Source organism: Echeneis naucrates, chromosome 2 (assembly GCF_900963305.1).
Source record: "Echeneis naucrates chromosome 2, fEcheNa1.1, whole genome shotgun sequence".
Lineage (NCBI taxonomy): Eukaryota > Metazoa > Chordata > Actinopteri > Carangiformes > Echeneidae > Echeneis > Echeneis naucrates.
In genome coordinates, this window is record NC_042512.1 from 903,703 (window position 1) to 919,557 (window position 15,855).

At 41.8% G+C, this 15,855-nt stretch overlaps 7 non-coding genes across 7 annotated transcripts; 4 read left to right on the top strand and 3 right to left on the bottom strand.

Moving 5' to 3' along the window:
- Window positions 1-51: 51 nt before the first annotated feature.
- trnaa-cgc (transfer RNA alanine (anticodon CGC)) lies at window positions 52-123 on the top strand. The gene has a single exon. It is a non-coding gene; the product is annotated as a tRNA-Ala (tRNA).
- A 2,338-nt stretch (window positions 124-2,461) lies between these two features.
- On the bottom strand, window positions 2,462-2,543 carry trnas-cga (transfer RNA serine (anticodon CGA)). The gene has a single exon. It is a non-coding gene; the product is annotated as a tRNA-Ser (tRNA).
- Window positions 2,544-3,213: 670 nt separating this feature from the next.
- Window positions 3,214-3,285, top strand: trnaa-ugc (transfer RNA alanine (anticodon UGC)). The gene has a single exon. It is a non-coding gene; the product is annotated as a tRNA-Ala (tRNA).
- A 940-nt stretch (window positions 3,286-4,225) lies between these two features.
- On the bottom strand, window positions 4,226-4,297 carry trnam-cau (transfer RNA methionine (anticodon CAU)). The gene has a single exon. It is a non-coding gene; the product is annotated as a tRNA-Met (tRNA).
- A 6,077-nt stretch (window positions 4,298-10,374) lies between these two features.
- On the bottom strand, window positions 10,375-10,447 carry trnar-ucg (transfer RNA arginine (anticodon UCG)). Its single transcript has one exon. It is a non-coding gene; the product is annotated as a tRNA-Arg (tRNA).
- Window positions 10,448-11,392: 945 nt separating this feature from the next.
- Window positions 11,393-11,474, top strand: trnas-aga (transfer RNA serine (anticodon AGA)). Its single transcript has one exon. It is a non-coding gene; the product is annotated as a tRNA-Ser (tRNA).
- Window positions 11,475-12,357: 883 nt separating this feature from the next.
- On the top strand, window positions 12,358-12,429 carry trnaq-uug (transfer RNA glutamine (anticodon UUG)). The gene has a single exon. It is a non-coding gene; the product is annotated as a tRNA-Gln (tRNA).
- The last annotated feature ends 3,426 nt before the right edge of the window (window positions 12,430-15,855 follow it).

Sequence of the window (15,855 nt, forward strand, 5' to 3'; positions counted from 1 at the left end):
ATGACCTGTCACCTGTCACAGTATCTTAGAAGCCATCTAGTTAGCCATCCAGGAGATGTAGCTCAGTGGGAGAGCGCATGCTTCGCATGTATGAGGCCCCGGGTTCAATCCCCGGCATCTCCAGCATTTATAATGACGCATAGGAAATGCTTAACTGCTCCATATTGTCCTGCTTACTCACTCAAACAAATTAGTGACAACACACATACGTATGTGTGAAAGAGTGGCTGCTGATTTAAAGCTTATTTTTCACGTCATCCAGAGTTCACCCAGCCCCTCATCCACTCTGAAAGGACGCAAAATGGTACCGTTTGTTTCTGCTGTAATGCTTATTTGTGCTGCTGCAGTTTTATCGATGTTAGACATTTTAATTTCTGGTGATGAAGTCACGAAGCCCCCCATGTTCTCCAAATGGACCCAAAGTGCAGTTGTCACCAAATTTATCAAACAGTAATGTCAGATGTCAGATGTTTAAAAGAAATGTTATTCTTAATTGAGCTCTTCATTCTGGATATGATTGATTTCACTTTATCTTTGGGTTACTGTACTGGATATCCTTCTTCCTGGTTAAGCTACCTGTGCTACTTTGTTCTGAAAGTCCAATCTCAGTATCCTGTCTGCAGAAGTCTTATATCATAATAGTGAAAACTTTTTTCTCCCCCAACCTATCAATGATCTGGATAGTCTTCATGTCTCCTTCTGGGACAGCTTCAACTTTGGTTGAGGAGGTGAAACCAAGCAAAGATCCAGATAGCAGATACCAGGTCCATCAACAGCTAATGATCAGCTGAAAGCTAAAGGAAACAGTCAAAGCTCCATACATAATAACAGTCCTGCTTCTGTTTACCAAAAGGCTCCAAACCTGCTGTGTTTAGTTCACTTGTTGCTGTATCTCCAAAGAGCTAAAGTCTTGTGGAGAATGTGGGCATTGATCCCACTACCTCTCACATGCTAAGGGAGCGCTCTACCATTTGAGCTAGTTCCCCTGTACTGACATGCTAGCATGCAAGCTAAGCTTTGGGAAAAGGCCCCTTTAACAACCTCTGAGTTCACCATCAACAGGTTTCAAAGATATTTAGAAATCATTCACGATGGCCTTAAAGGCAGATATTTAGGATAATTCTAGCTGGAATAGCAGGCTGCAATCAGAAAAGTTCGTTCAGTTGTGTCATGGTTCATTGGTTACAACTAACATTTTGTAGATCAGTATCATACCATGGTTGGCTGTGCAGCGTTTGGATGCTCCAATCAGTCCGAGAAGAGTTACAGCATGTATGGATTCCCCAAGAACCATGAGGGCTGGAAAAGGTGGATGATAATGTGTGTGTGTGTACAAGTACAAATGCAAATAAAGACAAGTATATGCACCATAAAGGGCCTCTTATATAATATAGAGATTGACAATTAAAAAGACGACGCGATTTAATCATTTTACTCCTGGAGATACTTTCACAGCTGCCAAAGTCGTGCGAACAAACTAGCAGACAATCGGTCACCTGCCAAGATAAAAATATATATAATCACACTGTGCACGTGCAAATAAAGAGCCGTATATGCATCATAATCATAGACCAGTAAAGGCAGGTGGAAGGAATTTCAAAAGCCTCGTCCCAGTTTCCTTCCTTAATTCTTGATGGCCCATATTCAGATACTTGAACAGGGATGCAGTTCTCTGGACACATCACATGCAAGGCTTGTCCGGCTCTCGCACCCAAAGTGAGAATCATACCCCTAGACCAACGAGCCTGTGGTGAGTGGGTCTTTTTTTTTTTTTTTTTTTTTTTTTTAGAAAAAATGTTTCTTTTCATTCTGATCTTTATTCAAGCCTTCTTTATTGACAAGAAAGACCCAACATTAAGGAGGGGTGCACCGGCCCAGGTCGGACACGTAGCAGGTCAAAGCCCCCGTGCCGCTCAGTAGTGGGATCGCGCCCGTGAATAGACGCTGTAGTTCAGCCTGAGTAAGACAGCGGGACCCAGTCTTTATGCTGCTATATATATATATATATATATATACGGCCTCGGCACGGCCTCATCCTGTATATATATACTTGGCTCCGGAGCCACAGGTTGCCGACCCCTGCCCTAATCTAAGTGATTTCCATGTATTCTTCATTGTGAGACAATGTCAGGGAGGGAATTCAAGTTATATAATGATACATTATATCGTCTATATCAATTTCCATGATCTGAAATTTTTTGTCAGGCTTCCTCTCTCGCCTTGTTTGCAGAAACACTGTTGCAGTGTTGCAGTTCTTCCCCGAAAGTGGAACTAAAAGTGTGTCGCTATCATCGACCTTGATAATGAAAACTGAGCACCAGTTAGTGCTCTGATCCTCTTAGATGAGTCCTAACAACATCACTCAGCTCTCCCATATTTTAATGCCGTGCCAATTACAGACATTCTCCAACATGGTCTGTAGCTCTCTAAGTGGGAAACTTGGTCCATGAAAACAACCAACCGTTGTTGACAGAATTTGAACCTGCGCGGGGAAACCCCAATGGATTTCGAGTCCATCGCCTTAACCACTCGGCCACAACAACTACATGCAAGAACAGTAGAAATACGCAAAATAAAACACAAAAAACTAAAAAGATCTTTGTTGTGCTTTAAGTCACATCTGTCCTCATTCAGCTGATTCCTCAACTAACTGTTAGTACAAACTGTTTGTAAATGTTAGCACCTTGAAACTTCCGACATAGCTTTTTATCTCTCATTTCAGCATTAAGAAGCAATGTCTATGGCATTCAAACATTCTGTGTGTGAAACCGCTGGTGGAGAAGGTGAATCTACCTGAGAGAAATGAGCAGAGACGGGGGTTCAGTTGCAGAATAATTTTCTATAGTTAAATTTTTTATTACAGATCGTAGTTCAATTACAGCATTCATTACAGCTTCAGGATGATTCAACTCATCTATAGCGAGGTTTATTGCAAGAAAAGGGTCGTCTGAAAAACTCCTGCAGTCGTCATTACCTTTTTGTTCCATGTCACACTTTTTTTTTTAACTCAAACCACATTAAAACATCATATCCTCATACGCCTGTGCATACAACCTGTCAAGGAATCTATGGAGGTGTCTGCACAGAGTCCTCCTGTGGTTGTACGAGCAGTTTGGTGATCTTCTGTAGGATGGCGACCTGTTTCTTCTGGATCGCTGTCTCCTCTTCTTCCTATAGTCTGGGAAAAAACTGCTAATGCTACCACATTATCCAGGGGATGTAGCTCAGTGGGAGAGCGCATGCTCTGCATGTATGAGGCCCCGGGTTCAATCCCTGGCATCTCCAGCATGAAACACAGGAAGTACTTATCTTGTCTAAAACTTAGATTTTTACGATGACAGCAGAGGAGTATCTGATGAAGGAAGTTCAACAGAGCCGGGCTTTGTTTGGGTGAGCTGGCTCGACAAAGTCGAAAGCTCCAACCAGAGATAACGAGTATCACGACGGTGGTTATCAACTTGGTTTGTCGACCCAGGCTTTCCTCAGCAGGCTCTGTGCATGTCCACATAAAAAAGGGCTGTTTACAGGGACCTTTAGATTTTCAGTCCAACGTTCTCCCAACTGAGCCATTTCGGGTGGAAGAGTTTGTTTCGCAGAACGTGTCAGGAGGGCCACGTCACAGGCTCCAGTCACCTGCGGAGTGATGCCGAGGTTGTGAGTTCAAGCCTCACCTGGAGCAGCTGATTGAGCTTTTGGAAGAAAGTTGGTATCTTGTTGAAAAAAGATTCTGTCATGCCACCATGACATCAAAGACTCCTCCCACTTTTTCTCATGACCTCCACCACAGAGTACACACTGTTAATGAAGCTCAAAACACAAACGTAGTCATGCCAGATACCTTTGAGTTCTGCCGACAGAAGCAACAACAAAACTGTAACTAATTTTGCATATGAGCCCCACAACCTCTCACATGCTAAGCGAGCGCTCTACCATTTCAGCTAATTCCCCTGGGCTGGCATGCAAGCTAAGCTTTGGGAAAAAAAAGTGAATAGATCGAAGGGGGCAGACTGGGTACTCAGCACTAAAACAACATTTGAAATTTGCTTTACTTCCACTGCTAAGGAAAACTGCTGGGAGTTAAACCAAGCAAGGTTAATACTGTACTGAAGATGTTCCCTCTTCAGCTAGTGCAGCTTCAGTATGGCATTGTTACTATTGTAATGATGCCATCTTCAAATACGACAAACTTTGGATAGTGAACAGCTAGCTGTTGCTAAAAAGCCATTAGCAGAGGATGGTTTCGATCCATCGACCTCTGGGTTATGGGCCCAGCACGCTTCCGCTGCGCCACTCTGCTCATAGGACAAGTGCAAAGAGAAGCACTTGTACAAAAGGAAGTTGTCTGTGTTTCATAATTGAAATGATCAGTATTGTATTCTAAGAAGAAGTTGTTGTCTTTGTCAGTCAGCACTGCCCCAACAAGTAGCACTTACAGAGTAAAGGAAGGAAAACTGAAATTCATCAGTGTGTCTCATTGGAGAGTTCCGAGTTAGAGCTGAAGAAAACATGGCTCCAAGACTGAAAGACCAGAAACTGAAATGGGAAAAAGCATAGAAAATAGAAATATCCATGCAGAAAATAATCAATGTCTCTCATCAAGTCACATTAAGCTTTCATTCTGACCGAACTCTGGTGATTACTGATTAGGGTAGTGTTGTTTCAATTGATCAGGAGAAATCTGTTCAAAATGGGAATCTTGATCATTTTGTTGAAACTCTAACCAGGACAACCCCAAAGAGAAGCACTTGTGCACAAATAATTCATCAGTGTTTCTGATTGAGGTGATCTGAGTTAAATAGCTCACACATGATCTGAAGAAGGGTCTAATGGGAAATGGGTAAAGGAAGGAAAACTTCTGAAATCACCAACATTACCCCAACTAATAGCACTTACTGCTCTCAGAACACAAGTCTGTGCTTCAGTTGGGGAAGTGCTGATGACAAATTAATACATTACACAACTAATCCTGCTAACTAACTTTTCCTCAATATTCCAACCAGGACAACCCCAAAGAGAAGATGTTGTTGAATCATCAATGTCTCTGATTGAAAAGATCAGAGTTAAGCGCTCGCTTAGCATGTGAGAGGTAGTGGGATCGATGCCCACATTCTCCACAAGACTTCAGCTCTTTGTTGGAGATACATCAACAAGTGAACTAAACACAGCAGGTCCCTGAGTGGACTTTGGAGCCTTTTGGTAAACAGAAGCAGGACTGTTGTTGTGTATGGAGCTTTGACTGTTTCCTGAACACATCATAAACTTAAGCAGCTGCTCTCCTGCTCACATGTTGTTCACACCATCACAATATATCGATGGTGGGTTGTTGATTTTTATCATTATGCTGCGTTTCAACTCCTTGACGCTTTGAGCTGCAGAAAAACAAGAGCAGTCGCACCATACAAGCATTTCAAAATAAAAGCCAATTTAGATTATTTTATTTGTATCTTTAGTTCAGATGTAGCAAAGCGCAACAATTCTGTCAATAAGGATCTTTCCCATTTGGGTTACTTGAAGTGATGGTGGCCACTGATGCAACAATCCGTAGCAGCACCACTCTGATGTATAGTGAGGTATTTTGGATCTGAAAATTCCCCCAACATATGTGGCTGACCATCATGACTCTTACCAAAGTTTCTTTAGCATATAATAAACTGTCACATTAACTGTAACATGAATGTGCTGTGTGTAAATAATGAAAAAAAAAATGCCACAAATGTTCCATCAGTCACCATCAAAGGAGATGCTGATTCTGTGATGTCACAAAGGTTCTAATGACATCAAAGGGATCAAAGACTCCTCCCACTTTTTTGTCATGACCTCCACAGTAGAGTGCTACTGTGTTAAAGAAGCTCAAAAGGCAATCATGGTCCTGCCAGATACCTTTGAGTTCTGCAGACAGAAGCAACAACAAAACTGAAAAACTGAGCCTGGTTAGTCTGTGTTTCAGTTTGGGAATTGTTGATGACAAATTCATGATCTCAAGAAATCTACTGATTTTGTTCAAATTCCATCCAGAGGAATCCAGAAGCACTTATGCACAAAAATTCATCAGTGTGTCTCATTGGAGAGTTCCGAGTTAGAGCTGAAGAAAACATGGCTCCAAGACTGAAAGACCAGAAACTGAAAGGGGAAAAAGCATGGAAAATAGAAACATCCATGCAGAAAATAATCATCAATGTCTCTCATCAAGTCACATTAAGCTTTCATTCTGACCGAACTCTGGTGATTACTGATTAGGGTAGTGTTGTTTCAATTGATCAGGAGAAATCTGTTCAAAATGGGAATCTTCATTATTTTGTTGAAACTCTAACCCAAAGAGAAGCACTTGTGCACAAATAATTCATCAGTGTTTCTGATTGAGGTGATCTGAGTTAGATTCTAAGAGTCTAATGGGAAATTGGTAAAGGAAGGAAAACTTCTGAAATCACCAACATTACCCCAACTAATAGCACTTACTGCTCTCAGAACACAAGTCTGTGCTTCAGTTGGGGAAATGCTGATGACAATGACATTACATTGATGATGACAATACATTACACAATAATTTTTCCTCAATATTCCAACCAGGACAACCCTGGTTGAGAAGATGTTGTCATCAATGTCTCTGATTGAAATGATCAGAGTTAGATTTTGAAATTGCTCCCAAACCTCCCGTTGTGTTTGTCAGTCAGCACTGCCCCAACAAGTAGCACTTACTGAAATCAACAGTCAAGTTAGTGCTCAAGTTAAGGTAACATTTGTGACTTTCAAATTACTTTCTTAACTCCCACCACCCCAAAATTGATAGAACCTGCTGTCCTTGTGATTGACTTCTGAAATCACCAACATTACCCCAACTAATAGCACTTACTGCTCTCAGAATACAAGTTGGTGCTTCAGTTCGGGAAATATTGCTGACTCATTCATTTGATCTGAAGAAAACTGTTTTTTTTTAAATTCCATCCAGGACAACCCCAAAGAGAAGCACTGATACAAAAGGCATCAGTGTTTCTAATTGAAATGATCAGTATTGTATTCTAAGAAGATGTTGTTGTCTTTGTCAGTCAGCACTGCCCCAACAAGTAGCACTTACTGAATTCAACAGTCAAGTTAGTGCTCAAGTTAAGGTAACATTTGTGACTTTCAAATTACTTTCTTAACCCTCATCCCCCATATCATTGATAGCAGTTGCGGTTGGGCTGATTGACAGAGAAGGAATGGCATTGCTCATCATTTTTGTCCAAATACCAACCAGGACAACCCCAAAGAGAAGCACTTATGCACAAAGACTTCATCAGTGTCTCTGATTGGAGTGATCCGGGTTAAATAGCTCACACATGATCTCCCACAAAGAGTCTTGCAGCCACTTCCCTGTTGTGTCTGAATGAAACCACCCCCACCTGTCTACTTTGTTGAGACGGTTTCAGTGGTCTTGGTAATTGTTCATATCAGGAACAGACAACGATCCTCTTAAATTCATGAGGTCCTTTAGCATATGGTGAGACGGCAGCTAACTGTGGTGATTGGTTATTAGGGGAGTGTTGCTGCAGCTGATCTGACCAAATCTGTTCAAAATGGGAATCTTTGCTTTTTTTTTTTTGTTTTCTTTTGTTTTCCAACCAATTCCAACCAAAACTAGAGATTCAAATTTGTGTTATTCATTGACACAGCACCAACAAAGAGCATGTACTACTTTCTGAACACAAGTCTGTGCTTCGGTTCAGGAAAGGTTGATGACAAATTCAGCTGCTTTTAAGAAATTTATTTAAACTGGTTTTAATTCCATCCAGGACAACCCCAAAGAGAAGCACTTGTACAAAAGGACGTCATCAGTCTTTCTAATTGAAATGATCAGTGATGCATTCTAAGATGTCTTTGTCAGTCAGCACTGCCCCAACAAGTAGCACTTACTGAATTCAACAGCCAAGTCAGTGCTCAAGTTAAGGTAACATTTGTGACTTTCAAATTACTTTCTTAACCCCCACCATCCAAAAATTGATAGAACCTCATCTGCTTGTGCTTGGCTTTTGAAATCACCAACATTACCCCAACTAATAGCACTTACTGCTCTCAGAATACAAGTTGGTGCTTCAGTTCGGGAAATGTTCGTGACAAATTCGCGAATTTAGCTGTTTTAAAGAAATCTATCAAAACTTTAATTCCATCCAGGACAACCCCAAAGAGAAGCACTTATGCACAAAGACTTCATCAATGCCTCTGATTGGAGTGATCCGAGTTAGATCTGAAGAAAACATGGCTCCAAGAATTAATGTCGTTTTTGTGAATTAACCCTGAAAGGGGAACAGAGAGCAAAGAGAACAGAAGTCAGATTGAGCTCAAATTTTTACCTCGCATGATCTCCTCCAAAGAGTCTTTGCAGCCACTTCCCAGTTGTGTTGCAGTTCCAATGGACTCCCTTTCAGGCTTTTGCCCATCTTATACCTGAATGAAACCACTCCCACAACTCCCTGTCTGCTTTGTTTGGGCGGTTTCAATGGTCTTGGTAATGGTTTGTAATGAAGAACACATTTAGTCCATCAGGAACAGACAACGATCCTCTTAAATTCATGAGGGCCGTTAGCATATGGTGAGAGGACAGCTAACTCTGGTGATTAATGTTGCTGCAGCTGATCTGAACAAATCTTTTCAAAATGGCCATCTTTGTTGTTGTTTTTATTCCAACCAAAACTTTTTTCCACCAAATTGTTAAATAAACTCTCTGTCCTGGTTAATCCTTGGACGGAATGAAAAACATTTGAAATCACAAACTCTGCCCCAACTAATAGCACTTACTGCTCTGAAAACACAAGTCTGTTCTTCAGTTGCAGAAATGTTGATGACAAATTCATAGATTTAGCTGATCTCAAGAAATCATTAAAAACGGGTCAAATTTCCACCAGAGCAACCTCAAAGAATTAGAATTAGAATTAGAATGTTTTTATTGCCATCATACACAACGTATAACAAACTTTAAAGACAACTCTGTGGCACAAAATATAATTATAAAATAAGAAAGATAAAAGATGAAGGAAAAAATAAAATGTTTGAATATATTTACAAAAGAAGCCAGTAAGAATATATGTACAGTTGAGAATTAGCATGACTGTAGATAACGATGGAAATAAATAAAAAAGTAAAAAAACAAAAAATAGCTATTACTGAATTTAACAGTTAAGGTAACATAAGGTCAGAAGAAAGAAAGGACACATTGACAGAACCACTGTGCTTCATACCAGGACACAGCAGCGTGAATCATGAATCATCATGAATCATGTTCGGGAAATGTTTATGACAAATTCATGACTTTGGCTGATTTTAAAGAATAAATATAAATAAATAAAACATTCTGTCCAAATTGCAAACAGGACAACCCCAAAGAGAAACACTCATGCAGAAAGGAATCAACAGTGTCTCTGACTGATGTGATCTGAGTTAGAAGACATTGATTCTTTACTTCTTTATTGTCTTTGTCAGTTAACGCTGCCCCAACAAGCAACATTTACTGAATCCAAGTGAATCAAGTCAACAAACACGTTGGATAATTAATTGTGACTCTGGACTTTTTTCCAGTTTGTTGAATAAATGTGTTGTCCTCCTTCAGCAGGAAGTTTCTGTGGTCTTGGTAACGGTTTGAAGAACAGAACGATCAGACAACGATCCTCTTAAATTCATGAGGACCGTTAGCATATGATGAGAGGACTGTTAACTGCAGTGATTAGGGATTAGGGTTGTGTTGTTGGAGCTGATCTGTACAAATCTATTTAAAATAGCAAATCATCATTTTTTTTACTGAATTTCTGAGCAGGACAACCCCAAAGAGAAGCATTTATGGAGAAAGTTAACAAGCAGCTGTGTTGTGTTAGAAACACCAAACATGTCCAGAAAAGACAGACTGTTCTGTGTATTTCCCTGAAGAGCTGCCAGACTGTGTTCACACCTTGATTCCTGCCATCACAGTTCACCTTTTGTGTCTTTCTTTTGTCATCCTTCACAAAATTTTATTTGCTGGCACAGAGGCACCAATAGAAAAATGGCGGGGGGGCTGTGACTTGGTTCCCATCATTCATATTAAAGAGCCGTTCAAGAGACTCTCTGTGATCTCTGTGAACATAAATCTTTACCTCGGTCTTCTGATCCAAAGTCAAACACCTTGTCCTTTGGGCCATGTGGGGTCTGAGTGTGGCCCATTTTAATGTCCTGTTGTCAGTTTAGTGTCTGTTCTTGTCATATTTCATTGCTTCAACATTCATCAGGATGAAGGCAGCATCAAGCAGCAGAGGTCAGTGTTGGCCATGACCTGAGATCAGATCCACCTTCTGTGGAGGAGATCTGAAAAACCTCACTGATTTCTGTAAAATGGACACAGTTTAGTCTGTTCACCTTCACACAGCTGCCCAACCACGAAGGGACTCGAACCCTCAGTCTTCTGATCCGAAGTCAGACGCCTTGTCCATTAGGCCACGTGGTCACTGGGACTTCGTAATGTCCCGTTGTCAGTCAGTCAGCTCTGCCTGGATACAACAGTGGTCAGGGCTGTATGATGTATGTTTATACTGAAACACTGACAGGAAACACTGACCAACGATCATGTTGGTCCATGACGTTAACGTGTGTTAAAATCAGAGAGAATTTACACTCATTCAACTCAAATCCAGGAACATCCCAAACATGACTATTAGTCCTGTCTGGGAGTTTCCTCCACTGACAGCAAACATACTGTATATCCATACTGATCACTGTGATCAGGTTTGAATCATCTCTGTGAGAATCCCACATGAAGCTGTCAGTCCTGCTGGATACACACACATCCCACTGAACACATTTTACCTCACTATCATATGAAGAAATATCACAAACCAGATGTGTTTCTACACAAGCTGCATGACTGTGACAGCTGCAGCACGTTGAATAGACATGGTGAGCAGAGTCCTCATTGGAAACTTAAGTTTGTTACATCTAACTCAGCAAATCCCGGACGAGCCCTTAGTGTTACGTTGCCAATATCATTGACTGACCATTATGACTCTTACCAAAATTTGTCTTGTGTTACAAAAGGGCAATCACCATCTGCTCAACACAGCAACTTGTCCAGAAACTGAAAGTAAAAGCTGTAATACAGGAAGTGATGAGCAGGAACTCCACTGAGAGTGAAGCACTGCTGGGGTTTGAATGCAGGATGCCCTGTTTATAAAACAGACACTTTAAGCAGCTCAGCATCAGTGCTGCCAGTTTCTCTGCAGTTTTTCTCTAAAACCACGTCTGTGTCAGTCAACGCTTGTGCTCCTCACAATTGTGTGTCACTTCCACAAAGGTTGAAAGCTGTGCTTCCTCACAACAAGAAGGTGCCCTGTCCTTTGAGTAGAAAACTATCCAGGCTGGAAAATGCTGAGTCACAGGAGCATTGCTGCCTGTGGTTGTTGTGGCCGAGTGGTTAAGGCGATGGACTAGAAATCCATTGGGGTTTCCCCGCGCAGGTTCAAATCCTGCCAACAACGTTGACATCCTTTTATGGACCAAGTTTCCCATTTGGGGAGAGACACAGCTGAGTGCTGTTGTTAGGACTCATCTAAGAGGAGGAGAGCACTCACTGGTGCTCAGTTATCATTATCAAGGCCGGTGATAGGGACACACCTTTAGTTCCACTTCCAGGTCATGGAAGCAATAATGAGAAGTCATTTCTACTGTGTGCTGTGCTGAAATAGCTCATTTGGGAGACCGTTAGATTGAAGGTTTAAAGGTCCCTGTTTCAATCCCGGGTTTCAGCAGCTGTTGTGGGTCCTTTCAAAGACATTCCCTGAGCTTTGTTTTTTAATTATGGAGTTAAATTCACTTAGTGTAACACATCACAGATTCTATGTCTCCAACATGAACGCCTTTTATACCAGGCATTGTTTCTTAAAACAATGAGTTAACTTTTTGCTACAGAAAAAACAAGAACAACCATTTCAAAAAGCCAATTTTGATTGTTTTATTTTTATCTTCAGCTCAGTCCCCAATTTGGAACCTCACAGTGACAGTAGCTGCTGGATATACGATCATATCACAGAATGCACAGCTTGGGCTACTGGCAGGATTCAAACCCACGCCTCTGAAGAGACTGGAGCCTAAATCCAGTGCCTTGGACCGCTCGCCCACACTACCATACACTTGTGTAGAATACTGACTTAAACAGGTTCATTCCAATTTTGTGTGTTGTGTTCTTGTTGTGTTCTTGTGTGTCCAAAAGGCGTCTTTGACTTGTCTTTGCAAAAGAAAAAAAAACACAGAAGCACACATTCACCATATAAGAAGTGGAGACGGTTTGGCTCCATCAATGACATCCCTCGACACTGGAACCTCGAGCCAGCACCTTTGATAAAGATCAACTAACAGTCCTGTGGTTTCATGGTGTAATGGTTAGCACTCTGGACTTTGAATCCAGTGATCCGAGTTCAAGTCTCGGTGGAACCTCTGTCTTCTGATTTAGTGGGATAGTGACTACATATAACAGTAACTCCACTCCACCCAAACAGTGGTCCAACCCTGAGCAGAGAGGAGGCTTCATGAAACAGTTTCTCTTTTCACCTGCTGCAGCAGCTCAGAGCCTCTGTGGTTCAGTAAAGGTCCAAAGGGGATGTAGCTCAGTGGTAGAGGACATGTCATATTGTGAATGAAGCTCACAGGACAGTCATGGTCACATACTCTTCTCTCCTCCAAACCTTTGAGGTTTCTCATAATGTCACATGGGTGTCATTCCTTCTGTGAAGGTGGTAGAGTGGCCGAGCAGTCCGACCTGCTGGATTAAGGCTCAGGTCTCTTTGGAGGCAAACAGTTTCAACTGCCAGCTTGTTATATCTGTAGTATCTAACATTATGAACAAGGCACTGCTGTGATTCAAACCCAGGAGACAGGCACTTTGACCAGCTAAGCCACAGCACCACTCTGAAGTACATCTATATACAGAGGATCTGGTAATGGAAGTGTAATGTGTATACTGCAGTTCAGGTTGATGGTAAAGTGGTTTGTTTTAATGTAGGACTCTGCATCTACCTGAACCTGTTTGACTGCAGATGTGCATTTTCATTTGGACCCCAGGAAGAGTAGCTGCTGCCTCAGTGACAGCTAACGGGGATCCTAACAAGTGATAAACAATAAACAGACATTTCCAATCATCATCAAAATGTATTCTTTCATCAAATGTTCCTAAACTTCTATTAAAGGCAGCATTATTGCAGCAGTCAGCACCGTCGTACAGTGTTGGGGAAGTTACTTTAAAATGGAATGAGTTACAGATTACTAGTCACTGTAAAAGGGATGAAACAGAACTATTTCATTCCTTCAAAAAGCTATAAGATAAATATATTCAACCACTTTTTGATTCCTGACCTGTTCCAAAATGAATTGCTTATCAGACAGCCCCCCATTTCAGGTGCATGTGATTACACTGAAATAATATCAAAGATTTGTTTTATTTCATTTTATCCCATTCAGAAAGTAAAAATAATATATTTTATGACATCATTACACACAGTGACATATTTCAAGTGTTTATTTCTATTAATATTGATCATTGTGACCTACAGCTGATGAAAACCCAAAAGTAGTTTATTTCATCAACATTTCACTTCACCCACAAGGAACTGCTGGGATTTAACCAGCAAACATACACAACCTTTGTCTGCATTGGTTGTGAAATCATTCGGCCCGTTTCCGGCTGAAGTCCACAGCACTGTACTCAGCTGTTTTTGTTGGATCATACCTGGTTTGAAGACTGTGCAGTTAGTTGGTTGGTCAGACAGACTGCTGTGTCCTTTTAATTGAACTTCTGAAGTTACATGAGGACCCAGTCAAGTGCTGGTATGCTGGTGAAATTTTAAAAGTTAACATGGCTTTATCTCAACAAAGAGGCACGGCTAGGATGTGAACCCAGGATCTCCTTTTTACTAGACAGGCGCTTTGACCAACTAAGCCACACACGGCCCTGAAGTGCAGAGATGTACGGAGGATCTGAAAATATCGCAATATAAGTGGCTGACCATCATGACGGCTACCAAAGTTTGTCTCGTGTGAAAAGCAGTCAATCGCCAATTTCCCTTCTGCGCAGCACAGATACAAAGTTACTGTTGCTTCACTTTACAAGATACTGCAAATAACACAACCAGCCAACCTCACACAGCTCCATATAATAAGGGTTAGCTCCCCTGATAACTGCAAGGCAACAGCTGGGCTCTTCCAGGATTTGAACCCAGGATCGCTTGCATCCTAAGCGAGAATCATACCCCACAAACCTCCCTGGTGGTCTCGTAGCTAGGATTCAGAGCTCTCACCACTGTGCCTGGTGAGAGGACTGATTGTAAAACTAAAGAAAAATACTTTAAAAAAATACTTTAAACATGAGCTCTGTGTCACATTCATGCAGCTTGTGTACAAACAGCTTATTCTATCAGACAGCTGAAACACCTCCTGTGTGGAGAAACTGTCAGGGTTTGGATGAAAGATACACTGTTTGGTTCTGAGCTTTTCATTTATAATCAATCGATGAATGTCATGCCATGTTGCAATCATAAATGCCTCACTGTGATGATTCTTAACATTTTTTGTCTCCTGTGAAAACTGGTCAATCACCAAATTTCCTTCTGCTAAACACAAAATTACTGTTTCTCTTGTTCACAGACTGCAGGTAAAAGCTGTAGTACAGGAAGCGTCCTGGGTTGAAATCCCAGTGGAGCCCATAATGTCTTGTAGCCAACAGAAGTGCCTCACTCTCATGACTCTTACCAAAGTTTGTCTCCTATGAAAAGGCACTCACCAATTTCCTTCTGCTAAACACAGGACCGTGCAACAACATTAACATTTTCTCTTGTCTACTGCAGCCAGGGCCTCAAAGCCTCGGTCTTCTGATCCAAAGTCAAACACCTTGTCCTTTGGGCCATGTGGGGTCTGAGTGTGGCCCATTTTAATGTCCTGTTGTCAGTTTATTGTCTGTTCTTGTCATATTTCATTGCTTCAACTTTCATCAGGATGAAGGCAGCATCAAGCAGCAGAGGTTTCTGTAAAATGGACACAGTTTAGTCCGTTCACCTGTAATACACAGGTGCCTAACCACAAAGGGACTCGAACCCTCAGTCTACTGATCCGAAGTCAGACGCACCATGGAACCAGAAGGGGTTTTCCGGGAATAACACTCAACTAAACACAGCAGGTCCCTGGTGGGCTTCGAAGCCATTCACTTGTTGTCACATCTGCCCCAGTGGCCTAATGGATAAGGCACTGGCCTCCTAAGCCAGGGATTGTGGGTTCGAATCTGGAATCGAAAACCACCATCTGACACCGTCTGTCTGCTTTAGTTTAGTTTATTTGCACATTAGAAGCACACTGATAAAGACTTCATGATAAAACACTGTGCCGGGGAAGTTAGAAGTTAGAAGTCAGAAAAGGCTTATGGAAATACTAAAAGCATCAGTTTTCAATTTCACATTATTAGACTTTATTATTTATCAGTGAATTCAAACCCTTGAAGTTAGAAGTCAGAAAAGATTTATGGAAATGTTGATGACGTCACTGTCAAAGGAAGTGTGTCCCTCGCCTGTAATCCAAGTTCCCGGGAGGCTGAGGCTGGAGGAGCGTTTGAGCTCAGGAGCTCTGGGCTGCAGCGGACTATGTCGATCGGGTGTCCGCACTAAGTTCGGTATCGATATGGTGCTCCGGGGGGAGCCCGGGATCACCAGGTCGTCTAAGGAGGGGTGCACCGGCCCAGGTCGGACACGGAGCAGGTCAAAGCCCCCGTGAATAGACAGCGGGACCCAGTCTTTATGCTGCCACTATACACACCTCATCCTTTATTCACACTGAAATCCTCCACAAACTGAAGGACCCGACATCAACAAGAGAACAGTC